This window comes from Gossypium arboreum, chromosome 9, assembly GCF_025698485.1.
Source record: "Gossypium arboreum isolate Shixiya-1 chromosome 9, ASM2569848v2, whole genome shotgun sequence".
Classification (NCBI taxonomy): domain Eukaryota; kingdom Viridiplantae; phylum Streptophyta; class Magnoliopsida; order Malvales; family Malvaceae; genus Gossypium; species Gossypium arboreum.
The window spans coordinates 84,042,044-84,068,045 of record NC_069078.1 but is presented as its reverse complement, the minus strand read 5'-3'; the positions used below and the strand labels follow the sequence as shown (position 1 = coordinate 84,068,045).

Genomic DNA, 26,002 nt, shown 5'->3' with positions numbered 1-26,002 from the left:
ATTTTTATCTTTAGCTACAAAACTCCAAATTAGGATCCTCTAATTTTCCCTAAAACTAGACTCATATATCTTCTTATCATAAAATTTTTAGAATTTTTTGTTTAGCCAATAAGTACAGTTTATTCTTTAAAATCACCCCTATTCTGCTGTCTGACAATTCCGACCCTTCTTCTCTAAAATTTAATTATCTCTTCATACAGAATTTGAATGATGTCTATGTTTGTTAATATTGAAAATAGACTCATTAAGGATTTTAAAAATATAAATTTAAACCCCTAATTATGTTTATCCAATTTTTGATGATTTTCCAAAGTCAGAACAGGGGAACCCAAAATCATTCTGACATTGTCTCATAAAATCTATTATATCTCATGATCTACAATTCCGTTGCTTACATCGTTTCTTCTATGAGAAACTAGACTAAATAATATTTAATTTCATATTTTTTTCATCTTCTAATTATATTTATAAAGTTTATGGTGTTTTTTCAAAGTTAAACTACTGCTGCTGTCCAAAACTGTTTTAGTGCAAATGTTGATATCGGTTTTTGCCCCAAATTTCACAGTACATACAATTCAGTTCTTGTTCAATTAATCCCTCAACGAAGCTAATTTTTTCCCAATTAATGCTTTACCTAGACATTATAAGTTATTTCACAATTATTTAAATTCATAATTTCCACATAAAACCCTAACTTCAAACTCTTTCACCATTATGTCCCAAACATTCACTTTCTATTCAATTCTTTCAATAAAATCAGCATATAAACAATTTAAAACTCTAATTCCATGCTAAATCATCATATACTTCCAACACATATTCATAGAAACTTCCAATTTCTTTCATAGAATCAAAAACTAATGAATTCAACAAGTGGACCTAGTTGTAAAAGTTATAAAAACACAAAAATTTCAAGAAATAATCAAGAATTGAACTTACTTGCAGTAAAAATATGAAAAACCAGCTTAAGAAAACCCTTCTATGGTGTTTTTGCTGATGAGAATGCAGAAAAATAATGAGAAATCTAGATAATTCCACTTTAGTCCTAGGTTTATTAAGTAAATTTTACAATATTCCAATTTTGCCCTTAATTCATCAATTTTCCTGCTGATTTCATGCCTCTTGCCGTCCAGCCCAAATAGACCTTGGGTCTATTTGCCTTTTAAACCCTCTTTCTTTTATCATTTAAGCTATTTAATCATTTCCCATAATTTTACATTTGTTACAATTTAATCCTTTTTATTCAATTAACTATCGAAACTTTAAAATTTCTTGATGAAACTTTAATACTAACTTATTAACACTCCATAAATATTTATAAAAATATTTATGGCTCGTTTTAGAAATTTTTAAACTCTTGATATCTCGTTTTCGATTCTAATTTAATTTTTATTTCTAGTACACTATTCGCTATTTTAAAAATTTTCCTAACTTCACACTTAACTTATATTTACTAAATTATTAATATTTTCTATTCATTTTTCGGATTTAGTGATCTCGAATCACTGTTTCGATACCACTGAAAATTTAGGCTATTACATGATAGCTTATTTTGCTTCTTTTTTCAATCAGAAAAACAATACATTTATAGCCAAAAGCATCATTAAATACTTCCTACTACCACTATGTAGCCTAATAACTTGATAAACATTACTTGTACACATAAACAAACCACTTAAAACTAGTCATTTAATACCTAAACATATCAAGCTGTCATCAACTTGTTCATTTTCAACTAAGTTTAATTACAATGTAACTAAATAAAAACATTGTTGCTACAACAAGCATACGTGTTGCAGCATGTTTACAAACTGCATGCACTTCAACCAAAAATATCACAGCATCATGGTTGGCCAATTTTCAACACTCCTTCTTAGACTCCATGCTACGAATACCAATCTTGCAACAACTTTTAAGCTTGGCAGTCATAAAATGCTTTGTTTCAAGCTGACCCTGCTTAAGCACTTCATGTTCAACCTTGGCCTCATTCTCAACCAAATCTGACTCAAATACTTGACTATCTCAGTCTTTTGTGCCAAAGATTTGTTCATCAAATGGAGTGTTCTCCTCCTTTACAGCCTTGATAGACAACTTGCCTTCAAACACATCTTGCCTTGTTCCCTTATTTATTATAGTCATGTTTCTTCTTGCACATACAGTTCGTGAGTAAAGTTTGATTGCCTTCAGTTTGTCATTTTGGCTTGCACCCACTCGGCTTGCATTTAGACTGTCCGTCACTTCGACTTGCATCCACTTGGGCTTGCATTTAGACCGTTTGCCACTTCGGCTTGCACCCATTCGGGCTTGCATTTAGACTTGCTCGTATTCTGCTGAACTCTTCGATAGGCTTGCACTTTGACTGGCTCGCACTTTTGGCTTACTGTCTTCAACAGACTTGCAACTTTATAGGGCTCACACCTTTTGCTGAGCTCGCACATCTTGCTGAGCTCACACATCTTGCTTTCAAGCTCGCCACTTACACTTTGGACAGCTTGCATACTTTCCTTGAAACTCCTCCTCCTTCAGCTTATCCTAATCTTGTTTAGGAATCTAACACCCTTAACCCTTGTCCTAATTAACTACACAACTAACTTCGTAAATATTTTCATTTTACAAAAGCGGAGACTCGAAAATATATTTTTCGATTACCCATGACTATCAGGTTGTTACAGAGAATCTTGTAGGGTTGAACTGTTGCTGCCTTCTCTATGAGCAGTGCTTAATGACATCCTCTGGCAACTTCTTTCTTTTTATCAAGCAGATAAAGCAGAAATTAATAAAAAAAAACATATAGTTTGTAGAGCCTGGCCTTTCCAAGAAAATAACCCTTCAAAGATCATAAAAGCTCTTATACCAATTGTTGAAGTTTTTGCTGGAGCAAAGGAAGAAAAACAAGACACAAGACAAGGAAGTAAGATACAAGAAATATTTTTTCTTACTCACAAATGTGCAGCAAGTAAGCTTATGGCTGATAGCTCATTTTGCTTATTTTTTTCAATAAGAAAAATAATACATTTATAGCCAAATGCATCACTGAATACTACCTACTACCGGCTACTGCTAAGTAGCCTAGTAACTTGATAAACATTGCTTGTACACATAAATAAGCCACCTGAAACTAGTAATTCAACACCTAAACATATCAAGCTGTCATCAGCTTGTTTATTTTAAATTAAGTTTAATTACAATGTAACTAAACAAAAATCTTGCTGTTACAACAAGCATATGTGCTGCAGCATGTTTACAAGCTGCATGCACTTCAACCAAAAATATCACAGTAATATAGTTTGGCCAATTTCACCAGCATTAGATTCATGTTCTTGTCTCATTCACATTCTCATCTACCACCCTTTTCTTACATATTTTACTTAATTTTCTCGGGAAATTAAGGTTCTTCTGAAATTCAATGACTTTTTACGATGATGGTAATGGTAATAATGATGGAGTAGTGCAGGTGACACAGCTGTAACTGAAAGTTGAGAGTGACAATGGTGATGTTAATGGTAAAACTGTAAACTTGAGGCTGAGATTATTTGATGAATATGAAGTAGAGGGAGCCAGCCCGTTATTCTATATGAAGAAGATCTATTTAGTATTGGCTCAATTGGGAACTTTATTATTAAGATTGTTAGCTGCTGTTTTCCTCAAATGGGCTGGCCCATTTTTCATGGATAAGGTTGGTTTTTTGTCTCCTCAATTTCACTCTTTTTTTTTGGATGTTTCAAGTTACATTGCCATGTTTGTTTAGCTTTTATCATTTGTTCAGCGTCTTCTCGTCAATATAGGTTATTCCCATGGCTTTGGAGAAAGCTGCTGAATACTTTGCAATGGCGGTCAACATCAAGAGAGTAGAGGATTCTTTGTGTATTTCCCGTCAGATGGGACAAACCAGGGCTGGCTTTGTTAAAATTAATACTGATGGCTCAGCTTTACAAAACTCGGGGCGTGCTGGGGCAGGAACGGTCATCAGGGATCACAATGGAGAATGGGTGGTCAGATCATTCAGGCACATACCGAAAGCCTCAAGCATTGAAGCAGAGCTATGAGCTCTACGAGATGGCCTTAGGGTGAGTTTGGATGAGTGGTGCATTTACCTGTGGTTAGTGTAAAAACAGCAGTGTCGGTAAGATTGGATATTGTAACGATACTGTAGCGTGAGACAAAGAGTAAGCTAAACGCACTGCACCGCCGCCCCAAAACCACCCTTAGTCTTGCTTTATCAAATAACTTACTCAAAATTAAGATAGAAGTGGATGCAACTACTGTTGTTAGTTTTATTAGGAACTGTTGCATTATTTATCATTTGTTGCAAACTTTGATCAATGATTGCGGGACTCTCCTACACTCTTTCCAGAATTGGACATTAAAGCATATGTTTAGAGAAACCAATGGCGGAGCTGATGCAATGGCTCGCAAAGGAAGTAATTTGTCTACTTCGAACTCTAGTTGATCTATGATAGAAGGTAAACTAGACTAAACACTTTATGAACGAACTAACCTTGAATTGCTTTTGTAAATTCATTCCTACCTATTCTGTACATCAAGATTGTTATTTATAGAAGAGAGCTTAGTAACTGCTCTAAGTAACAGACTAACCACTTGGATAACAAACTACAACTACCAATATACAACTACTCTATCAGTGATACTCTATCATGCATCCATCTTCTCCATCGGCAAGACCCGAAGAGAAGTTCGAAAACGAGTAAAACAGGTAACAGAGAGAGGCTTGGTAAAAACATCGGCAACCTGATCTGTAATGACCCGAATTTTACCGTTACCGAAAAAGTGTATTTTCGGGTTTCTGTTTCTGAAAAATGGATTCGTAAATATTTATTAAAAATATTTACGAAGTAAAATGAGTGGTTAATTAGAGTTTAATTAAGTGAATTTAATTTAATTAAGAGTAAATTGAATAAAGTGTGAAAGTTGAATTATAGATTAAAAGAAAATAAAAAGGACTAAAAGGGCAATTATACAAAAAGTATAAATTGAGGCGGTTTATCGTGAAGAAAATCTAAGATTTTTTTATGTTTAGTATATTATTATATTATTATATTATTATATAATAAAGATACTTTATGTTTTAATTATATTATATTATATTATATATATAAACTAAAGAAGCAAATGAAAGGAAATAGAAAGCAGAATGAAACGAAGCAGAGCAGGGAGAAAAGAAAGAAAGAAGAGGAGAAAAGGAAAATTGAAGGTTTGAAGCTTTAAACTTTAATAGGTAAGTCAATCAAGCCCTTTTACTTAATTTTGATGTTTTAGAAGTTTTAGAACAAAGTTTTGATGAAATTAAGTTGATATTTTGATAGTTATTAGATTTCTAGATGTTGTCCATGGTAAATAAAATGATGAATTAAGGGCTAAATTGATAGAAATTCAAGTTAAAAATGATACAAGGATTGAATTGTAAAGTGATTCATAAGTTTTATGCTTTAAGGACTAAATTGAAAGAATTTCGAAATTATGGTTTTATGATGAAAAATAGATAATTATGTCTAAGTTTGGTTAAAAATTGAGTAGAAATAAAGTATGAATTAAGAAAGTAAGTGAATTTAGTTAGAATTAAATTGAAATTAAAGTAAATCAACATTTTGTACTAAGACTATTTTGGACAACAGTAGTAGTCTAAGTTTGAAAAATCATCAACAATTGTAAAAATTGAATTAGAGGATAAATAAAATATAGAATTAAATATTATTGACTCTAGTTTCTTATAGAAGAAACGATATAAGCAATTGAATTGTAAATTATGAGATATAATGAATTTTGTGAGACAAGGCAGAATGAATTCGGGTTCCCCTGTTCTGACTTTGGAAAATCACCAAAAATTGAAGAAAAATAATTATAGGCTTAAAGTTATATGTTTAGAATCCCTAATGAGTCTATTTTCAGGAAAAATCAATGGGAATATTATCCGAGTTCTGTACTGTGAGATAATTAATTTTTAGTGAAGAAGGGACGAAACTGTTAGACAGCAAAATAGGGGTGAATTTAAAGAATAAACTGTACTTAATGGCTAAACTAAAAATTCTGAAAATTTTATTGTAAGAATATTTGTGAGTCTAGTTTCAGGAAAAATTAGCGGATCTTAATTTAGAATTCTGTAACTCAAGATATGAATTAGTAATGTATTAATGATTATGAATTGTATTAATTTTGTAGTCAATATGGTACTGGAAATCTCGGCTAATAAAGGACAAGACAAAGTCAACTGGAGTTAGCTCGAAAATTACGGTTTGTATTTCTATAATCCGAACTTAGTTATTATTTGTTATATTTATATACATGTGGCAATTGTTAGTGTTAGAATTATGATGTTTTACAATTGGAATAGATTGATTTTGGTATGCGATGAATTTATTGAATTTATATTGATTGAAATTATTTTGATTGAATTTATATTGATTGAATTATATAATATATATGATTTATGTAGAAATTTGAATATTGAATGAATATTATATTGAAAAATATATTGATTAGAAATATGAGGAAATTGATATGAATATATGAGATTGTGATATTTGAATATTTGATATTGAAAAGTGAATTGAATTGTATTGAATTATGAATTAATGTGAATAATTGAAATATATTGTTGAATTGAATGAAATTGTATGAATTGTGAAAATGGGTGAATATATGTGATTATCAGAATGGTATATTGATGAAAGAATTATTAAATTGAGAAAGTGAATGAAATACCCTATTAACTAGTCGGGCTGAGTCGGATATAATTGGCATGCTATAGGATCTGGAAGTGTACGGGATTTGATGGCTTTATCCATCAGGCACTTTATGTGTCGTATTTCAGGCACCTCGTGTGTCGTATCAGGCACCTCGTGTGTCGTTTTAGGCACTTTATGTGTCGTATACTGATCAGGTACTATGTACCGTTTTAGGCACAATGTGCCGTACTGGTGTGTTTGGGTTGGAATCCGTGTATCCGTCAAAGTCCGGGTTTGTTAATAGGGGTAAATAAGTGAAAGATAAATCGAATAAATTTGATTGATCAAGCTATTGAAATGAAATGAGAAATTGAATTGAGAATTAAAAATTTAGATATGAAATTGAAAATATGAATCAAAGGTTCATGAAATGATTGGAGTTCGAATTGATGATATATGATGCCACTTGATGAATTGAAATGTGATTTGAGATATATGAATCGTATGTATATACTGAAAGCTATCAGGGATAGTAAGTTGATATGATATAAATGAAATTGACTGTTATTGAAATGAATTAAAATGGAATATGATTGATAAGTGTATAGTTGAATATAGTTTAATGATATTGAATTGTGAGTAAATTAAGGAAAGCTATACCGAGTAGTAAGTGAAAGAATGGAGTAAATAATAATGGATTTAGTTAAGAATTGAACAATTATGGTATTGTGTTTATTATATGATTTGTATAAAATTTATATGGTAAGTAGTTAAAGTTTATCTATGAATAAATAATTGAATAATTGTAATTGTTATTATGATCTTAAGTATTTGTTATATTATTAATTGTTCGGATTATAGAAATACCACTGAGTATATCATACTCATTGTGACGGTTTGTTTCCGTCTTGTGAGTTAAGTAAAGATAGTACGTTGAATCAGCATCCAAGACGATCCCGAATTCATTAAGGTAAAGTATGTTGAGTATTGATAATGGCATGTACCCAGGATGTTTAATGAGAGTCATTTATGTTGTCAAAGTATTGATGAAATGAGTAAATTATGGTTGGCAATGGTATGTAGTATGAATTTTGAAATTTACTAAAAATTCGTAGTGATTCTAAATTAGTCCCGAATTGAATTTACTGTTCATATTGGACCGCAGGGCCCATTAAAGGGACGACATCTTAAAACTAGGATGTGTGTGAATATTTATTTTAATTAATGACCGAAATTAGACTGTATTGACTGGTAATGTCTCGTAACCCTGTTCCGGTGACGGTATAAGGTTAGGGGACGTTACATGATCACAAACAGGAACTTCGCCAACCAGAAGATCACCCCTGGCGACCTGTTCTCAAACAAGAAATAAGTCAAGCTCTACATGCTTGAATTTAGAATGAAGAACAGGGTTAGCAGCAATGACAACAGCACTAAAACTATCACACCAGATGGTAGGTGGATCAGAGGACGGAACCTGAAGCTCACGAAGAAGGGAAACGAGCCAGGTTACATCACTAGTAGCCATAGAACGAGACACCACTGGCTGTTTCTTGGAACACCAAGCGACTGGAGCATCACCAAAATAGACAGAGAAACCGGAAGTAGAGCGACGATCATCAAAATCGAGCCCCTAATTCGCATTTGCATATCCCACAAGAGACAAACGTGAAGAAGAGCGAATAACAATACCATAGTTAAGTGTCCCACATAGATACCGCAAGATCCTTTTTAAAGCAACCAGATGTGTAGTTGTTAGACTATGCATGAACTGACATATACGATTCACAGTATACGAAATGTCAGGACGTGTAAGTACCACATATTGTAAAGCACCAGCCAAACTCCGGTACTCAGTAGGATCACTCAAGCAGTCACCATTATCTTTAGACAACTGAGTTGAGCTAATCATAGGAGTGTGGACGGGCTTTGCATGAAGAAGCGAGCTTCGAGCAAGCAAATCCCGAATATATTTCCTCTGACACAAATGAACACTACCGGAGGAAGATCGTGTAACCTCAACCCCAAAAAAGTAATGCAGATCCCCCATATCTTTAAGTGAGAACATAGCATATAACTGGTCAACGAAACTAGTAATAGCTATCGACGCATTACCAGTAATGATGATATCATCGACATAAACTAGAACATATAGCATAGTACCTGAAGCAAACCGAACAAATAACGACGCATCAGACCGAGACACAGTGAAGCCCACAGACAATAAAAACTGCTTTAATTTGTCAAACCACGCTCGAGGTGCTTGTCGAAGACCATACAGAGCCTTTTGCAATCGACAGACAAGAGGTTTTCCATCTGCCCCAAACCGAACAAATCCCGGAGGTTGGTGCATAAAAACCTCAGTATCCAAATTGCCATTTAAGAACGCATTATTGACATCAACTTGACAAAGTGGCCATCCTCTCGATACTGCAAGGGACAAGATGACTCGAATAGTGGCCAATTTAACCACTGGACTAAAAGTTTCCTTAAAATCGCACCCCGGTACCTGAGCACAACCCTTAGCAACCAACCGAGCCTTTCGTCGATCAACAGATCCATCAGGCTTTCTCTTAATCTTGAACAACCATTTGCACCCTATTGCTTTCCGTCCAGGAGGTAGCGACACGAGCTCCCCGATAGAATTAGCCAGGAGCGCATCATACTCTGCTTGAATAGCTAATTTCCACTCTGGATGAGCAATTGCCAGCCTTGGACCGCCAATACTTTGGGCTTAAAAATGCCAGCCTTGGACCGGGTAACCATAGCATGCGTATTCCCACAAGGACCTGGTAACGAGACTTGTAACGGCCTAATTTTCAGTGGTGTCGGAAATGGTGATTTGAGATCACTAAATTCGACAAATAAGATTGAACAAGATAGTAATTTAATATTTATGAGTCAAGTAAGTATTTAGAAGAATTTGTGAAATGGTGAAATTAGTGAATTAAAAGAATTTATTAGGTCAACGGGTCAAAAATGAGGTATCGAGACCTCAAAGTTGAAAATCGAGCTATAAATATTTTATAAATATTTATGGAGTGTCATTGAGTTAGTATTAAAGTTTAGTTAGAAAATTTTAACGTTTGGATGGCTAATTAATTGAAAAGGATTAAATTGAAAATAGCACAAAATTTGTTAAATTGTGAGTAAATAGCTTAAGTATTTAAAAGATGGATTTAAAGAGCAATTAGACCCAAAGGTTAATGGCTGGACGGTTTGGGTATGAAATAAGCAAGAAAACAATGTGAACAAGGGCAAAATTGGAAATAGATAAAAGTTAATAGTTAAATAATGATGTAATTGAAAAATCTAGACATTTTCTTCATAATTTCTCAGCCAAAACGCCATAGAAGGTCTGGAGAAAGCTTGTTTTTCATATTTTTACATCATGTGAGTCTAATTCTTTCTTTTTCTTGATAATTTTTATGTTTTTATGACTTTTACAATTAGGTCCACTTGTAGAATTCATTAGTTTTTGATTTTATGGGTGAAATTGGAAGTTAACCTGGATGGATAAGGGAATTTTATGATGAATTATTATGAAATTTAAGTTCTAATTTCATATTAAGGTGGTTTTATTAAGTGATTTTGATAGGAAATGATATTTAGGACCTAATTGTGAAAAAGTTGTGAATTGAAGGTTGCTGTTGAAATTCAGAATATAAAAGGTTTTGAAATAGTTTATAATGATAAAATAAAGTGTTAATTGAGAAAAATTAGTTCAATTGATGGGTGAATTGAGTAGGGACTAAATTGTGAAAATCAAATTTTGGGGTAAAAGTGCAATTTCGAAATTTGAACAGCATAAATTGTGAAGTGAAATAGAAATCAAATAAATGCTAATGAGTAGAAATATTTTATATTATAGATCAAGAATCCAAAGAAGAACGAGGAAAAGAAAAAGTTGCGAATTGTCCCAAAATTTCAATATCTTCTACAAATTAGCCGGGTAAGTTCATATGGTTGAAATTAGATGTTTATTTGTGAATGATTGAAGTATATAATGTGTTATTATATACGAATTTGTTGTGGGATTGTGTAGATTTTGTTAATGAAAGAATAAATGTGGAAATGCAAATTAGGAAAAACGCAGGATTGAGTACGTTCGTATCGTGACGTGTGATGAATTGACGGATAAGACCATGGTTGTTCCATGGCAAAGTGTGAAACGTAGGTATGGTATCATCCATCTTGAGTTGTGAAATGTAGGTATGGTATTATCCATCTTGAAATGTGAAATGTAGGTATGGTATTATCAAATCCATCTTGAGTTAAGAAATGTAGGTATGGCATTTCCCATACCGAGTTAAAAAATGTAGGTATGGTATTTCAATGAGGAAAACCATACTGAGTTGTGAATCGTGGCATTGAGCAACGACGTACTCAATTTCGTAAGCCGTTTCCTAATTTGATTATAAGAAATAAAGAGAAGTGATCCAAATGGAAGAGATTGAGTAGTTATTCTTGTTGAGCTCAACTATGTGAATTATTATAACAATGGTTGTGAATCGCAGGAAACTTTAGTAAATGTTTTGGTATTGTTTGGAAATATTATGTTTGGTAAGCATTACTTTTAACCTATGAACTTACTAAGCTTCAATAAGCTTACTTGTGTGTGTTTAATATTTTTATGTAGATTGACTTGAAGTGAAGTGGGTAGATCGGATCAACACAACAAAGCACACTATCAGATCAATTCGGTAGCTTTTGTTTTATGTTTGAAGATTTATATGGCATGTATAGAGTTTGAATGAATTGAAGTAAAGATGTTATAAACTAGTTAACAATATTTGTACTAAAATAGTTTTCGGTAAGTAGCAGTATTTTGACTTTGAAAAATCACTAAAAATAGTAGAAATGGAATTAAATAATGAATAAATTATGGAATCGAATCTCGATGAGTATATTCTCATATGGAAGAAGCAAAATAGGTATATGAGCTATATTTTATGAGATGTTTAAATTTTTGTGAAACAGGGCCAGAGCAATTTCTGGATCCCCTGTTCTGACTTTGGAAATTCACCATAAATTTTACAAAGATAATTAGAAGTCATACTTTATATGTACAGATTCCTTATTGAGTCTAGTTTTATTAGAGACAAACGACATAGTCATTGAAGCTCTGTACAGAGAGATATCTGATTTGTAATACACAAAGGTTAGAGTAGTCAAACCCTGAAACAGGGGAGATTTTAAATAATAAACTGTACTAATTGGCTTGACCAAAAATTCTAGAAAAAAATTGGTAAGTAGATATATGAGTATAAATTCATATAAAATTTACGGATTTGGATTTCGAGTTTTATAACTCGAGATAAGAATTATTTAGCAACTATGACACAGTTGGACAGCTTGTCTGGAAAGTGTGATATAAATTCTTTGAATTTGTTTAAGTGCTCAAATAAGTTTAGTAATGCCTCGTGCTCGACTCCGGCGACGGTCTCGGGTAAAGGGGGCGTTACAAGACTACAGAGGACTTGGGAGCAGAGGAGGACCTACTACCAGTAGAAAAGCAGCAGGAACATCTGGTGGTAAACAACAAGGGGTAGACTCAGTATCAGACGGAGAAAGAGACTCAGCACGAACCACCTCCTGAGTGATAACCTCGCGACTGGGTTCAGACATAGAACAAGAATCACGACGAACGGAGGGTGGACGGACAAGCGGAACATATGTAACACTGGTTGATGGAGTAGCCGCATCAGGCACCGTAGGAGAGGAGAACAAGAATCGATTTTCATCAAACACCACATGACAGGAAAGGATCACTAATTCTGCTAGAGTGAGACAATAATATCCTTTGTGTTGAGAGCTATACCCTAAAAAAGTACAGGGTTGAGAGTGAAAATCAAGCTTATGACGCTGAAAAGGGCGAAGATACGAAAAATAACAGCAGCCAAAAACCCGAAGATGATCATACGTCGGGGCACGCTCATAAAGTTTCTAATATGGAGACTGTCCCTGAAGAACCAGGGTAGGAAGCCTGTTGATAAGATGAACAGCACTGCGAAAATCATAACCCTAGTGTTGCATAGGTAGATTAGCCTGAGCTAACAAGGTGAGACCAGTTTCCACGATATGCCGATGCTTACGTTCAGCAACCCCATTTTGTTCAGAAGTGTGAGGGCAAGAAAGCCGATGAAGAATACCGTGATCAGCAAGGATAGAGGCAAACTCCCGAAACTCACCTCTCTAATCACTCTGGAAGATCTTAATAGGCTTCCCAAACTGAGTGACGACCATTTTTTGAAATTGAGAAAAACACTTAACAGCCTGTGATTTACGTTTAATCAAATAAACCCAGGTGAACCGACTGTACATGTCGACAAACGAAACTTAGTACAAATGTCCGTCACAAGCAACAAAGGCCGAGCCCCACAGATCAGAAACAACTAACTTAAATAACTCCTTATATTCAGTAGTTGACGGAGAAAACGGGAGTTTATGAGATTTCCCTTTTTTACAAGCAATACACATATCAGAAAGAGACTTTTTATTGGTAACAATACCACATTTAGTCAAAACATCATTAACAACTAAGGATGATGGGTGACCAAGTCTATTATGCCACAAAGTAAACTTATCATCACATGGCAAACTGGTTGGAAAATCAACATTGTGAACTGCAGACACCGGTGGTGAGGAAAGAGATGAGTCAATTGAAAACTGATAAAGCCCATCACGAACTTGGCCCCGCAATAAAGTTTCCCCCGTCTGGATGTTCTTAACGACACAATAGGAAGGGTGAAACTCAAAAAACACATTGTTATCCCGAGCGAATTGCGAGACAGATAAAAGATTCTTGCGAATGCTCGGAACACACAACACATTAGACAACCGTAATAATTTGTCATTAGCAGAAATAACCGTGTCCCCAATAGATAAAATTTTGGTAGGAGCCCCATTACCCATTAAAAGGTCAGATGTACCTGAATACAGTGTTGAAGCATTCAAGTCTGCAGTACTCTGACAAACATGATTGGACACTCCAGAATCTGGGTACCACGAAGCAGTTCCAGTAGGCGTAGTACCATACAGTTCAACACTGCCATAGCTAGAATCGTATCGAGATGGATCGAAAAAATCAAAAGCATGAAAGTCCGGTATTCGAGGCAAGCCAATACCCTGAGAATTATCAACATTAAAAACTCGAGCACGAGGTTTTGTACGCCACGGAGCCTCAAAAGGAGCATTCGAAACGAAGCCATTAACATCAACACAGTGCACAACCAGAGACCCAGGGGACTGTTGAGACATATAGGGAGCCCGAAGAGCTGAAGACGGACCACTGGGCCCAGCTAGCCTAAATATTCGGCCTGCACCAGTCGGCCCATGTCCATAAAAAAAATCATGCCCTTGATGCAAGCCCAAATCCGGATGCATCCTTTTTGCTACGGGTGGCCTGCTAACATGGTCATACACAGACGGCCCAGGCGCATAAAACCCACTAGTCGGTCCAATAGAGGAAGAAACCCAATTGGGCTGACCATTATCACCAGCAATCGGGTTCTGTTGCCAAACCCACTGCCCTCCTTCAAGTCATTGTGTAGAAGGACGCAGACGGACGGGTTCACCACCACTAGTAGCACTGGCCTCTGATGGTCCACCATAGTCGCGATCAAAGCGATAATAGCACCGCTGGGCAACATGCCCAAACCGATTGCAGATTTGACACTGCACCCGCAAATGAAAAGCTCGACCACTACGCGACCCAGTCTGCATCCGACTACCACGAGCACCATGCGAATCATAATCAGGCACTGCACTAGGAACCTGAGCCATATGTACAACCAACGGCATATCACGCACTGCCCGGGACTGGCACGCTCAAAGGCCATGAGAATGTCCACCAATTTCGAAAAGGTCAAGGGCTCCGACGAGGCCGAAACCACCATAAAGACCGAATCAAAATCAGAGGTGAAGCCTTCGAGAAAAACTTCCACATTCTCCGCCTCTGAAACGGCCGATCCCGACGCCGCAAGCAAGGCACAAAGAGTGTTGATTTTGGACATGTATTCTTTGACGGTAGATCCGCCCTTCCGAACCGCATGTAAATCATGACGAATCTGAGAAACTTTCTCAACCGATGTTGCGGCGAAGAGGTGACTTACTGCACTCCAAATATCATAAGCAGATTTAGTCGAAATGAAATAAGAGAGAAGAGACGAGCTCACCGTGGACCGAAGCCACGAGGCAAGCAGCTTATCCTGCTGCGTGAACCAAACCACATCTGGATTTGGAGCAAGACAACCATCGTCTGTGGTCACCACCTTCGGCAGTTCGGTGACTGAGCCATCCAAGAACCCTTGAAGACCGTAGCCATCAACAATAAGTCAGACTTGATGCTGCCACTGGACGAAATTAGACTCATCCAGCTTAGCAATCTCATGACGAGGGAAGCTATAGACTAGGCGAGAGTGCGAAGTAGAAGTAGGAAGCGAAGCACCAGCAGGCTGATCAACCAACGGATCCATGAACACGGAGCGGAAACGACCACCAAGATCTTAGGCGACTGATACCATGATAGAAGGTAAACTAGACTAAACACTTTATGAATGAACTAACCTTGAATTGCTTTTGTAAATTCATTCTTACCTATTCTGTACATCAAGATTATTATTTATAGAAGAGAGCTTAGTAACTGCTCTGAGTAACAGACTAACCACTTGGATAACAAACCACAACTACCAATATACAACTACTCTATCAGTGATACTCTATCAATCTACAAACTATTTTGTTGTCTATAATTAAGCACCTCTTGAACCTGCTTCCATTTTAAGTTATTTTATGCTCTCTTCTTGAAAAAAATAATTGGAAAAGAATTTTCCTCCTTTTTCTAAAGTTCCCTTTCAAGAGGGCACAAGTGTTTTTATTTTTATTTTTAATTATAATATTAGACAAAGCTCGATTAACTAACACAACAAACGTAACTTGAAATTAGATTACACTTGAGACAATGAACACTCTTAACCATGAAGCCATCACATGGGGTTCAAGGGTTTTCATTTCTTAATAAAATTGTGGAGCAAAAGTTAATTTTTTAGTACCTTTTATGTTAATTTTAAGTTGTATTAATAATGTGTTTTTAATATTCAACTTTCATTATTTTTAGTATAGTAAATCAATATCAATATCTTTTCACCGTCAATGTGTTTGTATCTAAACAAATATAAAATACTGATTTTAATATCATAATTTTATAGTAAACCAATCTCAACTCACTCAAATGGAAACTACAATAGTTGAGTTTAAATGAGTAACTAAATTATCAAACTAAAGTATTCAAATTAAAATGTCAAAAAATTTTAAAAAAAATGTGAATAGGTCATTTTTTGGAAAAATTATGTGAATAGGTCGTTTATACGAAAACACCTCCAATTAGAAACGTTTTCAAGTGAAATGCAGAAAAATAATTCTAGAAAAACACTTCAAGTTGAACGTGTTTTCAACATATTGACAGAAAAACATTTCTAACAGAAAACATTTTCTACTACATCAGCATTAAAAGTGACAACATCAATAATTTCTTTTATGTTTTGGTGCCATCTATTAATGTGAAAATAAAACTTACAAAACAAGTCTCTATATAGATCCAAAGTCTCATTTCGATTGTTTTCTTAAGTGATGTGGGATATGAGGATATATGGACTCATAATCCATTTGCAGCTTACTTCTAGACAATCTGAGATTGCTTACTCTTTTAACTAACATATAAGATTAGGCTCCACTATGTTTTTATATATATATATATATATATATATATATATATTTTATTTCATTTCATTTTTATATCATGAAAATTTTATAAGTTAAATCTTGTATTTGTGTTATTTTTCGTTTTATAATCAAATATTAAATTATATTTATAAATATTATTTTCACTTGCAATTTTTTTATTATCTTTTTGACAAATAACAATATAAAATTTAAGGCTACATAAATTTGTTTTATCTATAGAAATATAAAGAAAATTCTAGAATATATATTAAATTGAAAATAAAAAGATACGAGTGTTGTATTTTTGTTTTTATATTGAAATTTTATTTATTTTTGTTGAGTTCATTTTACTTAATTCATAACCAACTTTAAAGTTTTAGTATTTGTGTAAATACTAATGAAATAACATTATATGTTCCCATAATTTTAACTAATAGTCATGTTTTTGGATTTTATTATTATTAGTATTATTATATTTGGAATTATATTTTTATGCTATTGTTGTATAAAATAAAAGTTGAAATAAACAACCTTTAAATTATATATTTTTGGTTAGATATTTAAATTTATTTTTGGTCAAAACGATCTAAACTATAATTTCATAACTATTATGGCCTATACTATTATATTTGTTAGAAAATTCTTTCAACTAATTAAGAGTTGATGCATGACATTTTAAATAATATTAAAACAATTAAATCAAATTGAATTATTATTTAATAATATCTCACACACACCTTCACAACACCAAATATGAGAAAAATTTTGGTATAAGAGAGTAATCTCACATTATCTAGAAACAAGCTACAAATGAATTATGGATCTATATATACTCATATGTCATTTTCTACATGAAATAAAACTTTAAGTATAAAAATTTATTTTATAAATTTTATTTCCACGTGTACGACCATAAAAAAAAAATATTGTCACTTTTAGTGCTATCGCATTTTCGTAAAAATACCTATTCACGTAATTTTTCTAAAAAGGGGTCTATTGAGGTGATTTTTTTTTTTTTTTGTATTTTTTGAGTTCTTTAGTCAAGTATCATCCGAAATCCACCTAATTTTGTCTTTTTGTCTAAAAATGAAAAGTTCTCCCTATTTTAAACCATCTACTAGTGGGAAGAGGGAGAGTGAGAGAGATGGATTTGTTAACAAGCTCCTTGCTGTGTCTGCTCTTCACTTGGCTCCTGCTTCAGGCTTTCAATTCATTTAGATATGGATGTAAATCAAGCCAACACAAGCTCCCACCTGGTCCATGGCCCAAGCCAATCATCAGCAATCTCTTCGATCTTGGGGATAAACCCCACAGATCATTGGCTAAGCTTGCTCAGATTCATGGCCCCGTTATGAGTCTTAAACTTGGCAGCTTAATCACCGTCGTCCTTTCATCGGAAACAACAGCCAAAGAGATCCTTTCAAAACAAGACCTTATATTCTCTAGTCGAACCACTGTGGTTGGCATTCGAGCCTGCCACACTATGAATTTGGAATGCCATGGATACCTGTGTCCCCACTTTGGAGAACTCTTCGCAAAGTACGTAATACCCATATTTTCGCTAGTAGGAAACTCGATGCTAGTCAATACCTGCGTCGGAACAAGATTCAGGAACTGATTGCTAATGTTGGCGAAAGTAGCGTTAAAGGTGAAGCCGTCAACATAGGCCAAGCTGCCTTTGATACTACCATTAATTTGTTGTCCAACACTATTTTCTCAATGGATTTGGTTGACCCAAATTCATCTATTGCTCGAGAATTCAAGGAAACAGTTTGTGATATCATGGTGGAGATAGGGAAGCCTAATTTGGCTGATTATTTCCCTTTGCTTACAAAGTTGGATCCACAAGGTATACGGCGTCGGATGACCCTTCATTTCAACAAGTTGCTTAAACTTTTCGGCCATATGTTCGATGAAAGATGGCAATAAAGAAAATCCCAGGATTCTACTTCATCAAATGATGTCATGGATACCCTTATTAATATTGTTGAAGACGGTATCGAGGAGCTTAATAAAACTCATGTCACAAACTTGCTTTTGGTAATCTTCTTATCTTCCTCTAATCTATTGGCAATCTTTTTTATCTTCTTCTGTTATAGTTTCTTTTGTCTAATACATCGATATGTTGAGGATGTGGAGGAGACATCTTGACATGATCAGAGACTTATTAACTTAGTTGGGTTTCAAGATGTTTTAGCTGCATTATATTATTTAACCATGTTAAATGACAGGATTTATTTGTCGCTGGAACCGATACAACATCAAGCACATTAGAGTGGGCAATGGCAGAACTACTTCGAAATCCGCAAGCTTTACTTAAAGCCAAGAAAGAATTAGATGAAGCAATCGGCAAAGGAAATCCAGTCGAGGAATCTGACGTTAACCGTTTACCATATTTGCAAGCAATTATCAAAGAAACCTTCCGAATGCATCCGGCAGTCCCATTGTTACTCCCTCGCCGAGCTGACTCTGATGCTAACCTTTGCGGTTTCAAAATTCCTAAGGGTTCTCAAGTGTTGATTAACGTATGGGCCATCGGAAGAGATCCAAGCATTTGGGATAACCCAAATAGTTTCATCCCGGATAGATTCCTGGGGTCTGAAATTGATGTCAAAGGTAGGGATTTTGGACTAATTCCATTCGGAGCTGGACGACGGATATGTCCAGGATTACCTTTGGCAAACCGAATGTTGCATTTGATGTTAGGATCTCTTATAAACTATTTTGATTGGAAACTTGAAGGTGAAATTTCCCCGAATGAGATGAATATGGAAGAGAAGTATAGGATTGCAGTTCACATGGCAACACCTTTACGTGCAATCCCTCTTCTTGTTTAAGAATACTGTTTAAAAATCAAAGTGAAAAGGTTCTTCGTTTATAATGTTTTTGCTGATCTTTAGACAATATTGTTAATTATTAGACAAATAGTTGAAAACTTGTCTATTTCTAAAAACCAAAGATCAAATAGTTAGAATTGCTTTGTTTGTTTAACTTTCATTACTTTTTCAGCGTTTTCTCGTCAATATAGATTATGTTGTGAATTTTGGGCTTTTTTTCTGCTGATTGCATGTTACTACTATTTGTTGGCTATGATATTGTAAACAACACTGATTATAGTAATCTCCTTTGCTGTAAGGAACATTGATTATGAAGCATGGCAGCATTTTTTTATTATTCCATATTGCATTAATATTTTCTTCAACTTTGCCTAATTTATTTAAGTTTCCATTAATTTGTGAGAGCTACCTGTACTGTAGAATTATATGTATATATCTATCTTTTAAATAATCACATTTATCCTACCTAACTGTTAATTACAATTCTGGACCTAATTAATATACGTATATTAAAGAGATTATATGTTTGTATGAGATATAAGGTTTTAACAAGTAGGAAAGTAAGAAATTATTGATTTTCACATTCATTATTAATTATTTACTAGTACAATGTGTGGGATTTATTTTGGATTATTTTCAGTTGTTCATCCACGATTATAAGTTTGATTTTATTTTTGTAACATCCCTAATATTTCCTGAGATGATAATAGTTTTATTTGAACTTGAACGTGTTAAAATTTTTAAAATAAATAAAATAAGAATCATGAATATTAGTAAAGAAGATAGTTGGATACATAGGAATTAAAAGATTTTTGAATTGAGAGAAATTAATTTAAGATATTAGCTAAATTGCGACAGTGCAAAAAGGGTTGAGGCAAAAGAATGAAAATTAAAAATATAAAAATTAAATTAGATTAATGAGAAAAAAATGAAGGACTAGAAATATAATTTAATTAAGAATGTTATGAGATTAAAAATAATTGTGAGCAACAATATATATAACTTGATATTTAGATTTTTAATTAAATATTTTAATATTTTAAATACTAAATTAAATAGATATTTGTCATAAAGATGTAGAATACACTTCATCTATTCACGTCACCTTTATCTCCATTTTAACAAATTTTCATTTTCTTTCATCTTAGTAACTTCCACTGTCTGAAATTTTTGTTTAAATAAAACGTGTAATGAAATAATATACACAAAGATCACACCCTTGGACTTTGAGCAATCACAGACTTTATTTTCAAGCAATTATTAGTCCATGAAAAAAATGACCTATGTAACACCCTCTAGAGCCTAGAATAGGGTACGAGGCATTACCGAATTTAATATGATCAATCATGTAAAAACATCAGCCATAAAATTTCTTCTAAATTAAAAACTTTCATACATATGTTTAACGTCCCTTATATGGGTCTACGGGGCCCAAAACATACATTCAGGGTGGTTCGTGACCAAACCGTAAACATATGAAACTTTTGCAACACTTAGAAAATTTTCACACTTTGGAGAGTCACACGCTCGTGTTTTCAACCCGTGTAACTCTTTGTTTATAACTTCATCACCCTTGTTAGTCGTACACTTCATATAAATAACAAGAAACGTGTATGGGCTTAATTCTCATTAAATTTCTCATATATATACACAATTTCACGTTATGTAATCGTACAACATATATCAGCCATATCTCTGTAATCTAAATATATTTTCATAACAACTTATCTTGATTTCATACTATTTCATATTTAAGCTTAAATAACCAAAGTATTTGAAATATCATCTTTATGCAAATAGTACACATGAGGTATATAATTCTATAATTATGAATAAACACATTTATCAAACATTTTCCTTATTCATAAATCAATGTCTCGTGTCTCCATATATCAATAACCATCATTTTCATGAATTCCGAATTCAATTTCATAATTATTTGTCTCGTGTTCAATTTATTCCATATCGAAATTTTATTCATTAAAACATTTGAATTATTAATACATATTGGCAGTACATTCAAGATGAACATTTATATAATCACAAATGAATTCATTTATCAACCAAGTTCTATACTTCTATCTGATCAACTCGTACTTCCTTGTATCACATAATTCCATGTAACACTTACCAAACTTTGTCAAATTAGTGAACGCCTTACGGAATTGAGTACTTCGTTTTCTCGATGCCATAGTTCAACTATGGTCTTACACATCTTCACATAATGATGCCATAGCCTAGCTATGGTCTTACACATATTCACATAATAATGCCATAGCCCAGCTATGGTCTTACACATATTCATATATCGATGCCATAGCCCAGCTATGGTCTTACACGAATCACATATCTCACTGATGCCATATCCCAAATATGGTCTTATACAGTAGCATATATCACACCGATGCCATATCCCAGATATGGTCTTATACAGAAATTACTTGTCACTTGTCACTTGTCACTTGTAGCCGAGGCTACCACTATTCACTGATCAGGTAGCCAGAGCTCCCATTTTTCACTAATCAGGTAGCCGGAGCTACCACTTTTCACTAATCAGGTAGCCGGAGCTACCACTTTTCACTGATCAGGTAACAAAAGCTACCACTTTTCACTTGTCATTTGTCATTGATCATATAAGTGTAGCCGAAGCTATCACTTATCACTTTCACTTATCCTTGATCAGATAAGTGTAGCCGAAGCTATTTACTTATCACTTTCATTTGTCCTTGATCAGATAAGTGTAGCCGAAGCTATTACTTATCACTTTCATTTGTCCTTGATCAGATAAGTGTAGCCGAAGCTATCTCTTATCACTTGTTGCCATGGTCCAACCATGGTCTTTTCCTTCAATTCATCTTGTCACTGAACTGAAATGCTCAATTTGATCATTTATTCAATTTTCGTGCTTTTACATTATTCACGATTTTATCATCAATACATATGAAATAACACATCATGAAATTCATAAAATTAACAAATAATCACTAAAATTTAGGCATATAAACTCACAAGTTCAATTTTTGTATTATAACGATAATCATAATTTCATAATAAATATTCCAAATAAAACATTATATCATTTCTAATCCAACACTTATCGATTATAATCGGGCATGTGATTAATTTATACACGAGTCATTCATATATTTTCGTATATTTTCCTCCTCCTCCTCTCCATCCACATCCTTAGTATAAACAACACACTTGTAGGTAACATTATCCATAATTTTCACTATCTACTTATGTGAATATTCAAGATGTCCATCTGTGTCATAGTCACTAAATTATTTTTATCTTGAGCTACAGAACTCCAAATTAAGGTACATAAATTTTCCCAGAAACTAGACTCATATGTCTTATTACCATAAAAATTTCATAATTTTTGGATGGGCCAATTAATACAATTTATTCATTGAATTCTCCCCTGTTCTGCTGTCTGGCAGTTCCGACCCTTCTTCACTAAAAATTAATTATCTTCTCGTACAAGATTCGAATGATGTCCTTGTTTGTTTCTATTGAAAATAGACTCATTCAGGATTCTAAACATATAAACTTAAGCCTATAATTATTTTTATCCAATTTTTTATGATTTTCTAAATTCAGAACAGGGGAACCCGAAATCATTCTGACCTTGTCTCACAAAAGTTATTGTATCTCATGATTTACAATTCCATTACTTATATAATTTCTTTTATAAGAAACTAGACTCAATAAGCTTTAATTTCATATTTTATTCATCCTCTAATTTGATTTCTAAAATTTTTGGTGATTTTACAAAGTTAAACTACTGCTGCTGCCCAAAACAGTTTTAGTGCAAAATGTTGATTTCCATTTTACCCCAAATTTCACAATTCATACAATTCAGTCCTTACTCAATTAACCCCTCAATTAAGATAATTTTCTCAATTAATACTTTTTCTAGACATTATAAGTTATTTCATAACTATTGAAATTCATAATTTTCACATAAAACTCTAACTTCAAACTCTTTTACAATTAGGTCCCAAACATTCACTTTCTATTCAATTCTTTCAATAAAATCAGAATATAAACAATTTAAAACTCTAATTCCATGCAAAATCATCATATACTTCCAGCACTCATCCATAACAACTTCAAAAATTAGACATAGAATCAAAAACTAATGAAATAGTAAGTTGGACCCAATTGTAAAAGTCCAAAAACATAAAAATTTCAAGGAGAAAACAAGAATTAAACTTACATGAAGCTAGAGTATGAAAACCAGCTTGAACCCTCCTCCATCGCTGTTTTTCAGCTGATGAATATGACGAGAAATGAAGAGAATTCTAGATATTCCAATTTAGTCCCATTTTTATGTAGCCAATTTTGGCAATTTTCCAATTTTGCCCTTATTTCACCCATTTCCTGATTTGTCTCAGCTATTGCCGCCCAAAATATCTCCTTTGGGCTTATTTTCACTTTAGGTCCTTCCTCATTTGACAATTGAGCTATTTAATCCTTTTAGCAACTTTTACACCCATTTCAATTTAGTCTTTTTTTATTTAATTAACCAACCAAACGTCAAAATTTTCTGACTAAATTTTACTACTAGCTCACCAACACTCCATAAATATTTCTAAAAATATTTATGGCTCGATTTATGAAGTCGAGGTCTCGATACCTCATTCTCGACCCAATTTACCTAATTAATTCTTTTAAATCACCAAATTCACTAATTCAAAAATGCTTTTATATTTAGATTTGACTCATAGGCATTAATTTATTAAATTTTCAACTCACCCGTTGGATTTAGTGATCTCAAATCTCTATTCCCGATACCACTGAAAATTAGGCTGTTACAACCTATGCTCTCATAAACAGGGGCGTAGCCAGGGGGCTAGCATGGGCCCCGGCCCCCCTAAAATGGAAAATTTCATTTTAGGCTCTTAAAATTTTTTAAAAATTTTAAATTAGTAAAGGTAAAATTGTACTTTTCCCCCCTAAAATTATAAAAATTCAATTTAATCCTTTAAAAATTATAAAAATATAAACTATAAAAATTAAAATTTCATCCGCCTCCACTAAAAAAATTTTCTAGCTTCGCCCTTACCCATAAAGATCTATAAAAATTTAATAAATCCACAATATTTTCTCATATTTTAAACTTGCAAAAATTAAACACAAAAATCGAACTACAAAATTTGAATAAGAAGGATATTGCGGATGTGAGGATCCCCAGGATGCTATGGACCAAATGAGTTTGACGCATGATGGCATGAGCGATCCCTTGAATTGGTTGATGGGCATAAAAGGGCAAGTCATTCTATTATTTCTACTGACTTAGATTTGGTACAGATTCTAAATAATGATGAAGCGACTTTATCAATAGTTATGGCTCTTTTAAGCTGGAACGTCCATAAACTGAGGAATTCATGGGCTGTTTGTGGACTTCAACATATATTGAAACTCATAATCCCAAAGTTGTTTTTCTTATTGAAACAAAGATTAATGATTGGCGAATAGAGCGAATTCGTCGAAGGTGTGGCTTAGTGTTCGAGTTTGATGTGTTTGCTATGGGCTCTCGTGGAGGGTTGTCTTTAGGATGGAAACAAGATTGTTCTATTCGTCTTCGCACTTATTCTAGTTTTCATATTGATGTGGACGTTCTGGATGAAGTGATAGGGTACAATTGGCGCCTCACTATTTCTATGCTGCCCCCGAGGAAAGTGCCAGGTTTGCATCGTGGGATTTGCTTCGGCATTTAGGCCAATATCAACCTCTGTCTTGGTTCATTGTTGGAAACTTTAATGAGATTGAGTTTTCATGTGAGAAAAAAGGGGGCCGATTTAGACGTAATAGACAGATTCAATTAATTTCAATAATTTTATTGAGTTTTCATTGTGGACGCTGTTGAGCCAGCTAGCATGATGACGTTGGGCTGACATGGATACCTGTGTCCCTACTCTGGAGAGCTCTTCGCAAAGTCTGTAATACCTATATTTTCGCTAGTATGAGACTCGATGCCACTCAATACCTACGTCGACACAAGATTTAGGAACTGATTGCTAATGTTGGCGAAAGTTGCCTTAAAGGTGAAGCCATCAACATAGGCCAAGCTGCTTTTGATACTACCATTAATTTGTTGTCCAACACTGTCTTTTCAATGGATTTGGTTGATCCAAATTCATCTATTGCTCGAGAATTCAAGAAAACAGTTTGTGATATCATGGTGGAGGCAGGGAAGCCTAAATTGGATGATTATTTCCCTTTGCTTAGAAAGATTGATCCTCAAGGTGTACGGCGGCAGATGACTGTTCATTTCGACAAGTTGCTTAACCTTTTCGGCAATATGTTGGATGAAAGATTTCATAAATCTCTAATATTTTTCATAAATTATTTTTCTAAATTTTTATGATTTTTAATTGATTTCTAACATTTATTTTAAAATTTAATGATTTTTTATAATTCTAGAATGAATCTATACTAATGAATGTCCAATTTAAATGAGCATTAATAACCATTTATTTAAATTTATTGTGTATTTATTTTAAAAATAATTTTATTTTTTATTTTTATTTTACAAGCAGTAATGTAAAAGAATATTGGTGATGGAAAGCAATAATGGCTAGGGTTAAACAAATTTTAAAAATGTGAACAAATCGGCCCGGCTAATACAATTAAAGTTACCTATAAAGTACAATGTCAATTGTCAATACCATTAAAGTTATCAAGCTTTCACAATAATACCAAGATATCTTCTTTGGCTATAAATTGCTTTCAATGTTAGGCGTGAGGGGT

General features: G+C 33.7%; 1 pseudogene; it reads left to right on the top strand.

The window, feature by feature from the left end:
- The first annotated feature begins 17,524 nt into the window (after positions 1-17,524).
- On the top strand, positions 17,525-19,447 carry LOC108455451 (geraniol 8-hydroxylase-like; annotated as a pseudogene).
- The last annotated feature ends 6,555 nt before the right edge of the window (positions 19,448-26,002 follow it).